Here is a 19623-nt window from a genome sequence, read left to right on the forward strand (position 1 = left end):
AATACTCCTAATTGCCAAAGCCATCCTGAAGGGGGAAAAAAAAATGAGGCTGGAGGAATCACTCTGCCAGACTTCAAATTATACCACAAAGGGACAGTAATCAAAATGGCATTATTGGCAACAAAACAGACACATGGACCAGTGGAACCGAATCCAGAGTCCAGAAGTAAACCCATATTTATATGGGCAAATAATTTTTGACAACAAAAAGCCAAAAACATACAGTGAAGAAAGGAATGCCTCTTCAATAAATGGTGCTGGGAAAATTGGAAGGCCACCTGCAAAAGAATGAAACTAGTCTATCACCACACACCAAAATTAACTCAGCATTAAGGACCTGAATATAAGACCAGAATCAATAAAATGCATAGAAGAAAACATAGGAACTAAACTCAAGGACCTTGGACTTAAAGAGTATTTTATGAATTTGACCTCAAAAGCAAGGGAAGTAAAAACAAAAATAAATAAATGGGACGACAACAAACTAAAAAATTTCTGCTTAGCAAAAGAAATTGTCAAGATAAAAAGGCAACCATCCGAATGGGATAATATATTTGCAAGCAACGCCTCCATAATATCCAAAATATACAAAGAACTCATACAACTCATAACAACAAAAAAAAGCAAATGATCCAATCAAAAAATAGACAGAGGACAGGAACAGACACTTCTCCCTAAACGACATACAAATGGCCAACAAATATATGAAAAGATTCTCAACATCTCTAGCTATTAGGGAAATGCAAATCAAAACCACAATGAGATACCATCTCATAACTGTTAGAATAGCTATAATCAACAGTACAAATAATAACAAATAATGGAGAAGATGCAGAGGAAATGGAACCCTCATACACTGCTGGTGGGACTGCAAATTGGTAATGCCACTATGGAAAACAGTATGGAGATTCCTCAAAAAACTAAGAATTGATTTACCTTATGATCCAGCAATCCCTCTACTGGGTATTTACCCCCAAAGACTTGAAAGCCCATATGTGAAAAGATACTTGCACACCGATGTTCATAGCAACACTATTCACAGTGGTGAAGAAATGGAAGCAACCAAAGTGTCCTACGATAGATGATTGGCTAAAGAAGCGGTGGTACATATATATAATGGAAAATTACTCAGCTATAAGAAGAGATGAAATACTGTCATTTGCGACAATATGGATGGAACTTGAGGTAATCTTGCTAAGTGAAATAAGCCAGGCTGAAAAAGGTGAAAATCACATGATATCACTTTTATGTGGAATATAAAACTAAAAGTAACAAATGAACAGGATAAAGGGAGACTCAGGGACATGGACAATGGACTAGTGATTACCAGAGCGTAGGGCCTGGGGAAGGAGGGAGGAGGTAGACAGACTAAAGGAGGTCAAAAAAAGGGAGTAGGGAGAGAATGAAGTAGATAAATGGGATCAAATAAATGGTAGCTGAAGGAAACTGGGATCCGGGTGGTAATCACACAGTAGAAGATATAGATGTCAAATTATAATGAACACCTGAAAATTATATAATTGTATTAATTAATGTTACCACAATAATCTTAAAAAATAAAATTTATAAAATAAAATAAAATATGTTTCTGTATTTGGTTCGCTAGTATATTATTTAGGACTTTTGCATCTGTGTTCATGAGAGATCAGTTTGTAGTTTTCTTTCTTCGTCTTATCTTTACAAGGATTTAGTATCAGGGTAATATTGGTCTCATAAATTGAGTTGGGAGTATTGCCTTTTTTTCGTTATTTTGGAAGAGTGTGAGGAGAATAGGTATTAAATCTTTGACTGTCTGGTAGAATTTACTGGTGAAGCAATCTGGTCCTGGACTTTTACTTTTTGGTAGGTTTTTGATGATTGTTTCAATTTCCATACTGCTGATTGGTCTTTTTAGATTTTTCAGCTCTTCTTGATTTAGTCTGGGAAGGTTGTATTTTTATAAGTACAGGTCTATTTCTATTAGGTTATTAAATTTGGTGTTATATACTTTTTCATAGGTTTTTTTTTTTTTTGTATGATAAGTCCTTTGTATTTCTGCAATATCTGTCACAATTTCCCCTCTTTCATCCACGATTTTGTTGATTTGTGTCCTTTTTCTTTTTTCTTTAGTGAGTCCAGCCAGGAGTTTGCCAATTTTTATTATCCTTCTCAAATATCCATCTTTTTGTTGCATTTAGTTTTTTTTATTTTTTATTTTGTTTTCAATTTTTTAAAATTTTGTTCTAATTGTGATTATTTGTTTCCTTCTGCCGACTTTAGGCTTCATTTGTTCTTTTTTTCTAGTTTTTTTAAGATGAAGTGTTAGTTGTTTATTTGCACTCATTCTTGATTTTGGAGATAGGTCTGTAGTAATATGAACTTTCCTCTTATAACCAGTTTTGCCATGTCCCAAAAGTTTTGATATGTTCTACTGTCATCATCATTCATTTGTGTATCTCTTAATCTCTCCTTTTATTTCATCCCTGACCCAGTAATTCTTCAGTAGCATGTTGTTTAATTTCCATGTATTTGTAGTTCTTCCTGATTTCTTTTTTCAGTTCATCTTTAATTTCAAAGCATTATGATCAGAGAATATGGTTGGTATACTCAATCCTCTTATATTTGTTGATGCTAACACTGTTTCCCAGTATGTGGTCAATCCTTGAGGATATTCCATGTGCACCAGAGATGAATACATATGCGACTGTTTGGGGATGAAAGGCTCTGTCAATGTCAATTATGTCGAGTTGGTCTAATGTGTCATTTAAGAATGTTATTTCCTTATTGATTTTCTGTTTGGATGATATGTCCTTATCCGACAGTGGGTTATTTAGGTCCCTTATACGATAGACTGTTGCTCTGTTTCTCCCTTTAGATCTGTTAGTAATTGTTTTATATATTTTGGGGCTCTCTGATGGGGAGCATAGATATTATTAAGTGTTATGTGTTCTTGGTGCACGGTTCCCTTTATCTTTATGAAATGTCCCTCTGTATCTTCTTTTATTTATTTATTTATTTATTTTTTATTTAGAAGTCTGTTTTGTCCGATATTAGTACCGTTACTCCTGCTTTTCTCTGAATGCCATTTTCTTGAAATATCATTTTCCACCCTTTCGCTTTGAGTTTATATTTATATTTGGAGCTGAGATATATCTCCTGGAAGCAATGCAGTGTTGTTTTATTTTATTTTATTTTATTTTATTTTATTTTATTTTATTTTATTTTATTTTATTTTATTTATCCAATCAGCAAGTCTCTGCCTTTTTCTTTGTGCATTCAGACCATTTATATTTAGGATGATTATTGAAATAGAAGGTCTTCTTATAGCCATTTTATCTTTTGCTTTCTGGTAGCTCGGTGTTTCCATTGCTTTGTTGCCCTTGTGTTTTTTGTTTTTGCTTTTTTTCTTTTTTTTCTCTTTTTTTTTTTTAAATTTGGTTGGCTTTTGTGGGTTTACCCTCTGGTTCTTCTTGTTTTATGTTATATACTTCAGTTCTGAATCTTTGATGTGTGCTTACTATTACAAATATGAAAAGGATAGTTATATATATACAGTTGCCCATTTTCTTCTGTGTGTGCCTTATCTCCATTTCCCTTTGCAAATTTGGATCTTTGAATCCTCCCCTGTCCAATCATTGTTATCCCAATTTGTCCCTATGCATGGTGAACGTTCATTACTATCTTGCTATAGTAAATCGCTTGTTATTGTTTAAGGTTACAATGCCCTGTTCTTAGTAAGGGTTGCACTCCTCTGCTTCTATTTGCCTGATAGTCACTTTACTACTAATTATGTATTTATGTTTTTTTGTTTTGTTTTGTTTTGTTATTTTGTTTTATATGAGCTGACACCTTTCAGTATTTCTTGTAGTGCAGGCCTCGTAGTGGAGAATTCCCTCAATTTTTGTATGTCTGGAAAGGTATTAATTTCTCCTTCATATCTAAAGGAGAGCTTAGCTCGATACATTATTCTAGGCTGGTAGTTCCTTTCACTTAATAGTTTAAATGTTTGATTCCATTTCTTTCTGGCTTGTAAGGTTTTCACTGAGAAGTCCGAGAGTAATCTAGTGAGTTTTCCTTTATATGTTACTGTCTTCTTTTCCTTGGCTGCCCTGAGAATTCTGTCTTTGTCATTGATTTTTGATAATTTTAATACAATATGTTTTGGTGAAGGCCTTTTGGGGTTGAGATAATCGGGTGTTCTGTTGACTTCTTGAATTCCAAACTTCAGCTCATTCCTTAGGTTTGAGAAATTCTTGTCCACTATTTGTCTGAAAATGCTTTCTATTCCCTGTTCTTTTTACTCCCCTTCGATAATGTCCATTATTCTTATGTGTCCTCTCCTGATAGTATCAGCTAGTTCTTGTATTTCTCTCTCTCTCTCTCTCTCTCTCTCTCTCTCTCTCTCTCTCTCTCTCTCTCTTTTATTCTTCGGTATCTCTCTTCTTCCCTCTTTTTTATTTCTAGATTTCTGTCTTTGATATCACTGATTCTTTCCTCTATTTAGTCGACTCTATTTCCCAAGCTTGCTATTTCATTTTTCGACTTTTGCAGTGTCGTTTTAACCTCCAGAAGTTTTATTTATTGTTTTTTGAGGGTTTCATTCTCCTTTCTAAAGAACTCATTCTGCTCATCTAGTTGTTTTTTCAGTTTCTGAATTTGTTGACTTGAGTTGCTTTAAATCTCATTGAGTTTTTTCAGAAGTACCATTCTCAATTCTCTGTCATTTAAGTCACATATTTCTATGTCTGAAAGCTTATTTTTTGGATATGTTTCTCTTTTTTTCTGAGATGCCTCATCATCTTGTTTGTTCATGATGTTTAATAGACTATTTCTCTGACTAGACATTAATGGAAGTGTATTCTGCTTTTTTTTCCAGAAAGAAGATTTATTATATAAAGGTCTGTCTTTAGCCTCTTGCAAAGAAGGCATTTTTCTTTTGGGTTCCATTAGGTGACGTGTATGCCTCTTGGATCCTTTCTTTACATAAAGCCTTAGTAATGTTTTTTTTTTTTTTCTTTTTTTAACTTGTAGATGTTTAATCGCGTTTACTTCTCTCATTCTCAGTCCCTGTCACTGTTAGCGGCAGTTTCGGTAACTTTTGCTCAGATTCCCCTGGGTCTCACGGTTTTTGGTCTTGGAGGATATGGAGGGAGGGTCCCTCTGAGTTGGAAGAAGAGGGCTGTGGCTCAGCTTTTGTTTTACAACCTCAATCAGTAAAAATCAACTGTTGTTTCTCTGCCGTCACCACTTCTCTACTTTCTGACCTAATGACTGGGCCCTGCCATCAACTGCGTGGAGCTCACAGCACTCCCAGGCAGGGTTGTTCAGGGAACTCGCCACAACTCCTCCCCTCCCTCTCCTCCTACTGGGAACTCTGGCGGCAAAATTCAGCTTCTTTGTTTCTCCCAGTCCACCTCCTGATACCTGGGGTTCTGTCCTGTGGTAGCTCTTATGCGCAGATCCCATACTCAGATGTGCTGGTGTGTAGTCTGGCTGTTTTTTTGTTGTTGTTGTTGTTGAGTTTTAGGAGTTCAGCTTATTGTTGTTTTAAGGGGAGAGATCTGGAGACATCTCTCACTCTGCCATGTTTCTCCAAATTTCAGTTTGTTTTGTTTTTTTTGTAATTGATATCTTATTCCATAACATTGTGATTAGAGAAGACAGTTGATATGATTTCAATCTTCTTAAATTTATTGGGATTTGTTTTGTGTCCTAACATGTGATCTATACTGGCAAATATTCCATGTGCACTTGAGAAGAATATATATTTTGCTACTTTGTGATAAAATGCTCTGAAAATATCTGTTAAATCCATCTGTTCTAGTGTGTCTTTTAGGCCCATTGTTTCCTTGTTGATTCTTTGCTTGAAAGATCTGTCCATTGGTGTCAATGGGGTTTTAAAGTCTCCTACTATGAGTGTGTTACTGTTGATCTCTCCTTCTATGTCAGTGAATAATTACTTTATGTATGTAGGTGTTCCAATGTTGGGTGTATATATGTTTACTAGGTTGATGTCTTCATGATTTATCAATCCCTTTATCATTATGTAAGCCCTTCTTTGTCTCTTACTGAAGCCTTTGTTTTAAAGTCTATTTCATCTGATATAAATATTGCTACCCCGGTTTATTTATTTATTTTTTATTTCCATATTTGTGAAATATCTTTTCTCATTCTTTTCCTTTCAGTCTGTGAGTGTCATTTGATCTGAAGTGGGCCTATGGTAGAGAGCATATGTATGGATCTTATTTTCTTATCCATTTGGCTATCCTATGTCTTTTGAATGGAGCATTTAATCCGTGTACATTTAAAGTGATTACTGATAGATACATAGTTATTGCCGTTTTATTATTCATATTTGTTATTTCTATTTTCTTTTTTACCTCTTCTTTTTTACAGCAGTCCCTTTAACATTTCTTATAATACAGGCTTGTTACTGATGAATTCCTTAAGCTTTTTCCTGTCTGGGAAGCTCATTATTTCACCTTCCACTTTAATCGAAAGCCGTGTCGGGTAGAGTATTGGTTGTTGTAGATTCTTGTTTTTCATAACTTTGAATATTTCTTGCCATTCCCTTCTAGCCTGCAAAGTTTCCATTGAAAAATCAGCAGACATTCTTATGAGGGTACCCGTGTAAGCAAGTAGCTGCCTGTCTCTTGCTGCTTTTAAGATTCTCACTTTGTCTTTGTCCTTTGACATTTTAGTTATGGTGTGTCTTGGTGTGGGTCTGCTTAAATTCCTCTTGTTTGGGACTCTTCGTGCTTCCTGAACCTGTATGTCTAATTTATTTGTCAGGTTAGGAAAGTTTTCTGTCATTATTCTTCAAATAAATTCTCAACCCCTTGCTCTCTCTCTTCTCCTTCAGGTACTCTATGATCTGGTTATTGTTATACTTCATGTTGTCCCAGATGTCTTTTAAACTATCCTCATTTTTTTTTAATTATTATTTTTCTTTTCGTTGTTCTGATTAGATGTATTCAGCTACCTTGTCTTCCAATTCGCTGATTTGATCTTCTGCTTCATCCAATCTACTGTTGAATTCTTCTAGTGTTTTCTTCATTTCCATTAACATATTCCTTATTTCTGTCTGGTTCTTTTTCATGGTTTCTATGTTCATTGTGCTCATCCATTCTCCCTATAAATTTGTTGAGCATCCTTATAACCATTATTTTGAACTCTGACTCTGATAGGTTGCTTACTTCCATTTCATTTAGCTTATTTTCTGGAGTTTTCTCTTGTTGTTTCATTTGTGACCTGTTTCTTTGTTTTCTCATTTTATTAGACTCTCTGTGTTCTTTTCTATGTGCCAAGAATATTTGTTTTGTCTCTCAGCCTTGGCCAGATGGCCTAATGTAAAGATTTCCTGTGTGGCCCAGTGGTGCACTTTCCCTGATCCCCTATGCCGGGGGCCCTGGACGTGATATTTGTATTGGTATGTGTGATCTTCTTTTGTCACCAAGACTTTATTGTTGTTAGTACATCAGTGGAAGGGATTAACACTCAGGCTAAATGTGGGAATTGGCTGCACCCACAGGGTAAGAGCTGTTGTGTCGGGGCTAACCCCACTGAGTGGGATTTACTCTAAGAAGCTTGTGTACTTGTTGCAACTACTCTTTATGTGTACCACTAATGGGGCTAGTCAGGAGTTGCTCTGTTGTGGTCTGATGTCAGCCTCTGGATGCATTGGTTTTGTGGCCCCTTTATAAGGGATCCCCAGTAGGCCAAGGTCAACTGCTGCTTTTGATTGTTCAGGGCTACCCAGTGGAAACTACAAAGCAATCTGCCAATGGTTGTTGCCTGTGCTGGATCTATACGTAAGTGGAAAAGACAATGCTGTAGGCAGCAGTCTGTTTATTCCTGTCTCTGACCTAGGGCAGTTTAGCAGAGGGATCAGTGCTTCTCCAGGTGTGACACTGTCTGTCAGTTGCCTGTAGTCTCTGAAACTGGAAAAGCCTTTGGGCTATATGCACGTTGGGTGGCACAGGGACCTCGGAAGTCTCCTAGGTCTACTGAGTACATTTTCCCTGCCACTGCAGTGTCAGTTTATAGGCCAGCACTGTCTCTGTGGCTCCTTGTACAAGTTTCCAAACATAGCAAGGTCAGCTGCTTCCCACCTTGGGCCTGAATGCTCCACCCCAGGTGTCAGCACCGAGCTGATCCAGAAGGGAAGGTTTAGATGGTGAGATGCCCAGCTGAAAGAATGTATGAGAGATTGACATAAGAATGAAATTGTAGACACCAACTTTATTGTGGGGAGCATGCTTATGTTACACTTAGTCTTTTCCTCTCTAGGGGACCTCGTGGGCTTTTTTATATATCAGAGAACAATAGTAGTTTTTAGCCACACATGTGTGATACAATAAGCTGAGTCATGCTTACATATGTTAGGTGCAGGCTCACTACTACACTAATGTAACATTCTAAATCTGTGTCCTATTCCTAGCCATGAGCCTGGATCACAGCCAGACCTGGGAACAGCCAGCCCTGGTGTCTATACTGCACCCCTACAGGGTTGTAGCACGAGATCTGGCCCAGAGGGCACTACCTTGCTCCCACAATCCAGAATAATATAGAAAACAACAAAATACTGCCAGGCTATAGTCTACAAGAGCTATGGCGGCTACTGCTCACTTCCAGGAGGACCTCAAAGAATTCCACCAAGTTGTCAAGGGGTCTTCTCCCTGGGCATGGATGGCTTGGACTTCAGTATTCTTTCCTTGGAGGGCTACCTGTGCCTGGTGGGCATGATCAGGAATATAGACACAACATTCTACATAAAGTAGGGCACCAGTGCTGCCCTGGGCAGCAGTTAGGAAGGAGGTCAAGGCCCATACAGTTTTGCAAAACTACTTTCTGCTTTTGCATGGATTCATCTATTAAAAGGGTTATAGCCTGACACATAGAGTTCAATGCCTATGCAGTGTCCTGGGCTAAAGCTTCTACTTGCAATTCTACATCTATGGATCCCACCCCTGGAATAAATAATGCCAAGAGGTAGAACCACCATGCTGCCCATTTCTACCAGAGCCAGTGGTGATATACAGGATCCCAGTTATGAAGCAATTGGGGCAAAGTGAGTAATCCACGCCTAGCTAAATATGGACGTCCCCAGATACAACCACTGGTCCAGTCAGTTGGCATGTAGAGCCAGCCGCAGTGCCCGCATACCTAGAGATATCCTGCAGGTAGCCAATCGTTAGGATCTGTACTGGCATAACGTCACACATTCCACCAGACCTTGGGAACGTTAACAATGATGGTATTAGCACACATCTCGGGTAGCCATCCACAATGTGGTTGGGTACAGATCTCACTTGCTTATGTATTGGGGGGCCTGCTCCCATAATTCCACATGTTCTCCTGCCAGCCATCCCCACCCAATGGAAATGGCATAGTCTATGAAAGGTGGGAAGTTGTGATGATCGCAGCAGAGTAGTGTTTTTGTGGCCCGTTGTCAGGTGTAGTATTCCAGGTATGCAGCCACGTCCACTTCTCAGCTATGACTAGAGTAATGCACCATGGCAGTCCCTCAGCTGCTTCCATTGGCAATTCAGTACACACCCAGCAGTGGGAAACATTGTGGACAGTAGCAAACACATGAGCCCAGGACACGACACTGTTCCCTGTTGTCAGCCTGGGAGATAGGATAAAGCAGACAAAGAGACCACTAGGGGCAAGTCCCATTCTTTTGGGAGGATACAGGCCACTTGTCCATCTTGAGACAAAAAGGTGGGTGGGAAGGGAGCTGCCCCTGGCCTGTGGTACCAGATAGTTTCCCCAAGGGTAGCGGGCCAGGGGGTATCCATCATCATTACAGTGTAGAGAGGAATGGGCCAGAAGCTAAGGGCAAAACTCCCCATTAACAGTGGACCCTCTGCAGTTTTTGGGAGTGATACTTGCAAGGACGTGGGCCAAATACAAATCCAGGGTTCTACTCGCAACCCACTGTGTAAGCCCTGTCCCCAGGGCTCCACCAGGGCTATCCATGGCTCTTGTGTTACCTGTACAGTCCAAGGCCATGACCCAGTGGACTGTTTACCTACTGCCAAAGGTTCTGGGGCTAGCAAGAGCAAAGTTCCCTGTTAGGCCTAGGGCAAGAACTGTTTAGCAGTGGTGCCCAGGCACATTTTGGTAGCTTACAGCAAGCCTGCTACAACCTCGTCAAGGGGAGAGAATCCTATTTGCCAGGGCTGCTTATTCAGAAGGTATATAGCCTGTGGGAGGTTAGTGTACCAACGACACCAGCATGGGCCCTAGGTATGCAGTCTGTCCTTCAGCAAGCCATTGAAACGCTCTACCATTCCAACTGCCTGTGATAAAGAACATGTAACTGCCACCATATATCATTAGTGCGGGCCCAGGCCTGCACCTCTTGTCCTGTGAAGTGAGTGCCTCTGTCACTGGTGATTAATAAGGGCCAGTCACAGGCGGCTGCGAGGTACTCCCAAGCAGTCACAGTATGGCATTGATCAGCAGCTGCCACTGGCCATGCAAACCCTAGGCCGGTGGCCGTGTCCACACTCATGAACACATAGTGGTGTCCCTGGTCTGTGGGCGAAGGCCCTATAAAGTCCACTTGTCATTCTTAGAGTGGCTTAGCCCTGCAGAGCACCACCCCTGGGATACTCTTTACCCACCGTCTTTCTGAGTGCTGCTCAGCACACCAGGGGCTTGTGACACGGCAATTTGTGCTTGTCCTCGGATCAATGATAGCCCCCATCGCATTGCTACCTGTCCAATGGTATGGGCCCCTACATGTCCCAGTTTTTGGTGGAGCCAGGGGGCAATGTCCACTGGAACTAGCAGTGCACAGTCAGAGAGGACTTGTGCTAGTGGATTGCCTGCATCATTGCCAGGAGCTTGTAATGGCTGATGGCCAGGGACATGGTATATGGTGGCCCCCTGCTGCAGACCCCACTTCCAGAGGTCTTCCCACAACCCCAGCCCCATAGGAGGTGGTGCCCTATCATCCACTCCTGGGTAGCCCACTGAGGTGGCCACAAAGTTAGACCTCAATACACAGCCCAACTGTCAGTGCAGACGTACACTGGGCCAATTTCATTCATGAAGACCAACCATACAGTGTGAAGCTCAGTCCATTGGCTGGACTTCCCAGCACCAGTTTCATACTAAAAGGTTTCTGTGGACAGCTGCAATACCATGGCAGCCCACCTCAGGGGCTGACTATGGCATGAGCTGTCTGTGTACCAGGCATCCTTAGGGATGGGATCCCAACCCTCTACATAAGGATTCAGTACATCTTCCATTTCAGCAAGTTCTGCCAACTCTGCTTGGAACTGCACTGGTCTCAATAGGGAGTGCAGTTGACATGACAGGGAGCTTGCAGAGAACTGTGCCCACTACTCCAGGTAAGCCCCCCATTTCGTCAGCGTAGGTGTTTGTGCAATTCCCCTACTGGGTGCCTTCACCCAAGATTGCAGCCATCCCTCCACAGAGTATGTACACTGCACAATTATGGGATTAGGGCCAGTGATGGCCTTACTGGCCAGTAGGGCTGTGTGTATGGCAGCCAGTTGTTTATCAGAGAATACCAAGCTTCCACGCCTTTCCATAACTGGGACAGGAAGCCTATTGGTACCTTCCGGGACCCATGCTTCTGCCACAAGCCCCATCCAAACCCTACATCATCCACCTGAACTATAAGCAGGAATGGGAGGGCTCAGTCTACAACACGTAGAGTTTGGACTTGTGCTATAGCTTGCTTTGTACCCTTAAAGGCCTCCTTGATCTCGGGGGTCCAATCCCACTGGGTACCCTGACACACTAGATGGTGCAGGGGTCACATCAAAGAGGCCAACTGGGGAATGAATATGCTCCAAAACCCCAGCAGTCCTAAATAGGTTTGGAGCTACTTCACAGTCTCGGGTTGGGGATATGCCTGTATTTTATCAATCACCACCTCCAGCATTACTTTTGTCTTACCTGACCAGACAACTTCCGAGAATTTCACAGAGAACCCAGGTCCCTGGACCTTGTCCTCGTTGACTGTCCAATCCTAGTCAGAGAGAGTTTCTCGCAGGCTGGTTGCCACTGCTTCTAGTTCTATAAGAGAATCAGAGGTTAGCATTATATCATCAATGTAATAATACAAGTGCACTGCAGGTGGTCATTTCCACATGGGTAAATTTTGAGCCACGAGACCATGGCACAGGATAGGGCTGTGCAGGTAGCCCTGGAGAAGGATGAGGTAAGTCCACTGTCACCATTCTCAGGTGAAGGCAAACTGTTCTTGACTTTCAGGAGCTATGGCAATAGAGAAAAAAAAGCATTTTCCAAGTCCACCACATAATGGTATCGTCCAAGTTATGTGACAACCAGTCCATAATGTCTGTGACATTCAGCACGGCAGCATTCAGGTGCAGTGTAACTTTATTCAGCTCTCGATAGTCAATCGTAATGCCAAGAGCTGTCAGGCCTCTTCACTGGCCACACAGGAGAGCTGTTTGGGCTATGAGCAGGACAAATAACATTGGCCTTTTCCAGCTCCATTATAGTAAATCCTATTTCCTCATGGCCTCCCGGCAGACGATACTATTTTGTGTTCACTACCCGGTGGCCTGAAGCAACATCCAGCATGGTGTGTCTCCAGATAATAGTTTTCACCACCCGATGCAAAGGCAAAATTCACCAGCAGTGATATTTACAGTCAAGCCTTGCAAAATATCAGTCCCCAAAATGTACTACTGTGTGAGGGATATGTAGACTTGGTACATCCAAGGAGGCAGTCTGCCGATACCCAGCGTCACAGGTAACTGCTGCACATGAATGATTTGACCCCCATAGCCTTCTAAGGTTGTAGCAGGCCCAAGGAACTTGTCCGGATTCCCATGAACCAGGGTGCTGTCAGCACTCATGTTCATGAGGGCTAATATCCTCTGCACATTGTGGGGGAACCAATATTTAGTCAGTTCCACACACAGCCTCAGGTCAACTGGCTCCCCTACCAACTGGGTGCCCTGGCATGCTCCCTAATCAGGGAGATAATCAGCCAGCCACACCCCACAGGTTGTGGCTCTCCTGGAAATAGGAATGAATTGCTGGTCAAGATGCAGCTGATTCCACAGCGCCAGCAGCACTCCGTTAGGTTGCTGCTCAATCTTTCCTGCAGTGACCCCTGCTGCAAGGAGGTCAAACCACATAGGTCAGTGGCTCACTTTCATAGCTGATCGGTCCGGGTGCTGTTCTGTCTCCCCTTTTCAGCCATGCCTCTGTCCCTGCACTGGCCGATCTGGGAGTGCTGCAGGCAGTATGGCACACACTTGGGCGAAATACTCCTTGCGTTTCACTTGCACATCCCACAACCTAGCCATAGCGGACGTCACCTCATGGATTCTCCTATACACGTAAGGGGCCAATAGTGCCACCATGGTGCCAAAAGTCGCGGCATGGTGTGGCTGTCTCCAGATAATAGTTTTCACCACCAGAAGTCAAAATCAAGTCCTTCATACAGATTGTAAATACTTCTTCATCGGGGTTTGTATACTGGGCGCGAAACATCATCTGTTGCATGCCCGTTTTCTGAATTATCTGGACCAGATCTAAGTATGTGGTCCATCTGCTCACTGTCTCTGGCAGCTCCCCTGGGTCGGCCCACACTGTCTGTGCAGCAGACATGAGCCAGTTAATCAGGGAGTGATTGCCTACACACCATGCCATACGTGCCACATTGTGGAGGCATTGCCTGAGGGATGGTATCACTGTTATGGAGGCCAGCTGAGCCATCTCTTCCAAAGATAATTCAGTCCCTTCAGTCCCATCATCCCACAGCCAAAGCAACCACCCCGTTACCATTTCCCCATCTCTCCACTGCACTTGTTTCGTCAGGTCCCGGAGTTTTGCAGAGATATACTGAATCAACGTGGTCTGCTTTTTAATCTGGGGGGTGCCTTAAGCTTGCCTCCCGCCCCCAGGGCCAATGGCTGTTCTACTTCAACCTACTGTTGTATCACCAGCCGCACCTGCCGCATATCACTGGCAGACTCCTAGACTAGGACGATGGCAGCTACCTGTCACAGCCCTGCAGCATGCATTCCGCTGCCACCAGCTACCTTTCCAGCACTTCTTCCTGGGGTTGCAGCTGCTGCACCCGCTGAGCCTGATCCTGAACCTCCAGGCTGGCCTGCTGCAGCACCCACCAGGAACATCTAAGCCACCCGACCCAATACTTCCTAGTGTGCAGTTGGGACATTCGGCTCCAACATCTCCAGGGCTTTCCAGACATCCTCTGGACACTGCTTCACTGCATCTCAATCTTCCAGGGGCATCCATGTGGCCAGATACGTGGCCACGGGTTACCACTGGAAAGCGGGGGGGCACATGTCCTCCACCTGGGTCTCCTCCACCCAGGGACTGTCTGGAGTGCTAGAGGCCGTATTCACCTCATCCCACCAACTACACCAAGTGTCAACGCTGAGCTGATCTAGAAGGGAAGGTTTAGGTGGTGAGATGCCCAGTTGAAAGAATGCACAAGAGGTTGATATGAGAATGAAATAGCAGGCATCAACTTTATTGCAGAGAGCACGCTTCTGCTGCACTTAGTCTTCTGCTCTCTAGGGGACTGTGTGGGCTTTTTTTATATGTCAGAGAACAATAGTGGCTTTCAGCCACACATGCGTGATACAATAAGCTGAGTCATGCTTACATATGTTAGGTGCAAGAGCACTACTACATTAATGTAACATTCTAAATTCAGGTCATATTTCTATCCGCGAGCCTGGCTCACAGATACACCTGGGACTGGCCAGGCCTGGTGCTTACACCAAAGCAGGGGCAGCTGCCTATCAACATGGTGTGGGCACTTTGTGTATTGGATGGGGTAGGAGCTCAGGGAGTCAAGGACCTTCAGGCCAATATAGACCCCTGCAATCCCCTCAAGAAATATTGCAGCTTGTATAGGCATCAGTGGTCTACCCACAACTGTTTTCTCCAAAATGCACTCACTGCGCTAGCCAAGGTCAGTTGCCTGAGCAGACCGCACAACCCCATAGACAAACAAGGCTGGGGAGGCTGTCTGTCAATGGGTTACAAGCACTTTGTGGCTTGAATGAAGCGGGATCTCAGGGAGAAGCGAGATCTCAGGGAGACAATGTCGTTTCAACCAATACATCCTCAGTTTTGCTACAATTTCTGTGCCTGAGTGTTCCCTCTGTAGTCACAGATCACGGTGAGACTAGCTGTCATGTGGGATGATCCCACAGCCCCTGTGCTCCCTGAATGCAATATTGCAACTTTTTCAGGTATCAGAGGTCTGCCTGTAACTGATTTTCATGCAGTCAGTTTGTTGCCTGTGTGGACTGTGAGACTGTAGTGGAGGGGCAGGGTGGTGACGGTTCACTGTAATTGGCATGCTGGGGCAATCTGTGGCTAGGATGGAGTGGGGTCTCCGGGAGACAACCACATCAATACAATCTCAGTCTTGCTGCAATTTTAGTAACTGTTCGCACATTCCCACAGAAGTCCCAGATCACAGCAAGAACAGTTGCTATCTGGGACTTGCCCACTGATCTCCGATATCCGCTCGAATTTGAGTTGGCAGCAATTATCTGCCTGAAACCATCTTGGAAATGTGTACTCACAGTGCTGGCCGATAGCTGTGAATTCTCGGCCTTGAATAGGTGCAGGGTGTGGCAATCATCCAGCAACAAAATCCTGGGGCAGTCTGCAGATTGCGTGGGGCTGGCTGATCTCCTCAGGCCAGCAGCTTCCTAATGGCCCTGTGAGAGGTAACTGCACAGTCAAGCTGGCATGGTCTGTAGATTGCCAGGTAGGGAGGCCTGACTGAGGCACAATTGTGGTTTTCTTTCCAGCCCTTGTTGTGGTGCCAGTTTATGCAGACTTTCTCGGTGTGAATCCTGCTCAAACCTCTGACCCACCACCAGTGTCCCAGGTGAGTGTCCACAGGTCAGAAAGTCTGTGGGTGGGTTTTTCAAAGGGGTGTCTAGGGTTTCAGTCTCCTTCCATCTTGCCCAGATGGCCAGGGATCCCCTTTGGCTTTTATAGTCAGAGTTATTGGAATCTCCTCTTCCCTGGGCTGAGATCTTGGGCTGGGGAGATCCTGAATGAGGCCATGATCACCCTCTCCTTCAGCAGAGCCTCTTCAGCCTTGCTCTCCCTCCTAGTGATCCTCCACCAGGCATGGATCCAGCCCGATTCGTGACTTTGCTCCTCCTACCGGCTTCAATGTGGCTCCTTTATATTATCAGATATACTTGTTTTGATCAGCTGGACTTCAGGTGTTTTTTTCCACGATGATTATTTTATAATTTGGTTGTAATATCAATGTGGACATGAGAGGACGCGAATTCTGCTTTTGCCTAGTCCGCCATCTTCTCACATCCCTATATATTTTTTTATTCCTATGTATTTTTATGTACTAATTTAGTTGTACATTTGAGTAACATTGGATTGAATAACATTTGTATAGACACACACATATACGCTATATATGTGTGTGTATGTACGTATGTGTGTACATATATATATATATATATAGAGAGAGAGAGAGAGAGACAGAGAGAGAGAGAGAGAGAACAAGGCCCCACTCTTGTACATTTTGATTCTATAATACCTGTATCATTAAAGAAAACCTACTTTGATTTTGATGCATAGACAAGATTAACAAATTTGCTTTACTATATTTTTTAGTTAATGTCTATCATTTTTATATTAAGAAAAATGTATTAAAATTTTTATAAATACATATGGTGACATATAGTAAGTACTTATTGTAGTGCTCATTTTGAAATAAATGCAAAGTATTAAATAATTTTGTTGTACACCAGAAACTAATATAATATTATATTTTAATTATACCTCAGGAAAAAAGTTAAAAATATTTAGATAACATTAAATAAGCAATGGCAAAAATGAAAGAACACAGTGAACCAGTAAATCAACAACTCAGAATGTAAATGTATCAAAAATAAGTTTAAAAAATAGAAAACATGAATTTACCTTGAAAACAATATGCTAAGTGAAATAAGTCACAGAAGACAACATATTATAAATTTCCATTTATTAAAATGTCCAAAATAGACAAATCTTTAGAGACAGAAAGTAGACTAATTGTTTTTTAGGGTTTGGAATATGGATGGGAAGAGACTACTAATTGGCACTTTTTTTTGGTGGAGGGTGTTAAAATTATTTTCAACTTAGATTGTGGTAATGTTGTAAAATTCTGTAAATACCCTAAAAATTAAAAGATAATATATATTATGCTCTGCTCACATTGGAAATAATGACTCTTCTCAACACCAGCATGAGGAAAACATGTCAAGGAGGTATGAATGTTTTTAGCATTGTTCTCAGTATCATTTTTAAATTCCTTATCCTTCTCCTTACAATATCGTCATCCCCACTCAGGTAATTTTCTTGGAATTCATTTTACCAGGACTTTACGCTCAGTGAAATGTTAACAAAGCCATGTGAGAACTCAGCAAATAATGTTTTATGCTAGGGTTTCCTAAGATGTATTCCTCAACACATTAGTTCAGCAGATTGTTAGTGGGTATTCCATGAAAAAATAATTTTAAGATCAAATATGTGTAGTAAATGCTGACTTACTAAGACCTCTCAAGGATTTAGCATGCTAAAATAGCTTGTGGATCTTGGTGAAGGGGATGTAGAGTGAGATATAGTGAGCAATGTCTCCACTTATTTGACCATGGGATCTCCTTTTGATAGAGAATATCTTGAGGCATTAGGGTTCCAGAGAAGGCAATTAGGGAAGCACTATCTCCTGCTGTTCTCTCTTCCTGGAAACTCTAAATTTATTGACAACTCTTAAAGGCTAGAAACCTTCATATCCTAAAGGAATAAATATGTTACAGTGGGACTTTGGGCCCTGTGAGAGGCTAATAAGGGAGATGTCATCAAGCAGGAGACTTTCCAAGTACTATTAAAATTACACCTGGACCCTTTCCTAATGACTTACAAAGTTAGCTCTGGTGTTTAGCCTTCACCTGCAATCTAAAAAACTGAGACAAAGTACTTTGTGTCCTAATAAAATGTTTGCATAAATGAAAATGTGTTCCTTTTTTTTATTTAGACCAGAGTTAAGTTGTTTAGTGTTATGCAGTGCCATCATGCCACACATTGTCTCAAATTACTTCCTGTGTGAAGCAGCCTCAGAAAGTTTACTGCCTACAGCAGAAACTAGATATTAGAAATGAAGTCTTTTAGTTCTAATGCTTTACCAGATAAACCAGAAAAACAAACAAACAAACAAACAAAAAACATGAACACGACCTTTGTGATCTCTAGGGACAAATGTTCACAGAAAGAAGAGAGATGTTAAAATTCAATGTCTTTAAAAACTGTCTTATTATATGTTATTACCAAGGCTACTTGACATATAGGTATACCCTGTTTTATTGTGCTTCATTGTATTGTGCTTCACAGATGTTGCATTTTTTTACAAATTGAAGGTTTATGGCAACCCTGTATTGAGCATGTTTATCGGTGATATTAGTCTAACAGCATTTGCTCACTTTATGTCTCTAGTCACATTTTGGTAATGCAAAATTTTAAACTTTTTCATTATTGTTATATTTGTTATAGTGATCTGTGATTAGTGATTTTTAATATTTCTATTGTAATTGTTTTGGGGCACCACAGACTATGCCAATAGAAAACAGTGAACTTAATTGCTAAATGTTTTGTGTGTTCTGACTATTCCACTGACTCAGTCATTCCCTTATCACTCTCCTCTTTGGGTCTCCATATTCCCTGACACACAATAATATTAAACCTAGGCCAGTTAATGACTCTACAATGGTCCGTAAGAGTTCATATGAAGGAAGTCACATGTCTTTCACTTTAAATCAAAAGCAAGAAATGATTATTTAGTTTAGTAAAGAAAGTGTGCCAAAAGCTGATACAGGTCAAAATCTAGGCCTCTTACACAAAATGGTTAGCCAAGTTTGTGAATGCAAAAGAAAAGTTTCTAAAGGGAATTAAAAGTGTTATTCTAGTGAACACACAAATAATAAGAAAGTGAAATAATCTTATTGCTGATTTGGAGAAAGTTTTAATGCTCCAGATAGTTCAAAACTGCCACAACATTCCCTTAAGCCAAAGCCTAATACAGAGCAAGGCCCTAAATCTCTTTAGTTCTTGAAGGCTGAAAGAGGTAAAGAAGCTGTAGAAAAATATTTAAAGCTAATAGAGGTAAATTCATGAGGTTTAAGGAAAGAAGTGATCTCAATAATATAAAAGTGAAAAGTGAAGCAGCAAATGCTAATGTAGAAACTGCAGTAAGTTATTTAAAAGATGTAGCAAAGATAATTAATAAGAGTGGCTAAACTAAACAATAAATTTTTGGTGTAAATGAAACAGTCTTATATTGGAAGAAGATGCCATCTAGGACTTTCAGAGCTACAGAGAAGTCAATGCCTGGCTCCAACCTTTGAAAGGACAGGCTGATTCTCTTGTTAGGTGTTAATGACTTTAAGTTGAAGCCAGTGCTCATTTGGCATTCCAAAAATCCTAGGGCCTTTAAGAATCATGATAAATCTACTCTGCCAGTGCTCTATAAATGAAATAATAAACTCTGGATGACAATACATCTGTTTATGACATGGTTTACTGAATATTTTAAACCCATTGTTTAAGGCTTAGTGCTCAAAA

Source organism: Pteropus medius, unplaced genomic scaffold (genome assembly GCF_902729225.1).
Source record: "Pteropus medius unplaced genomic scaffold, Ma_sr-lr_union100, whole genome shotgun sequence".
Taxonomy (NCBI): domain Eukaryota; kingdom Metazoa; phylum Chordata; class Mammalia; order Chiroptera; family Pteropodidae; genus Pteropus; species Pteropus medius.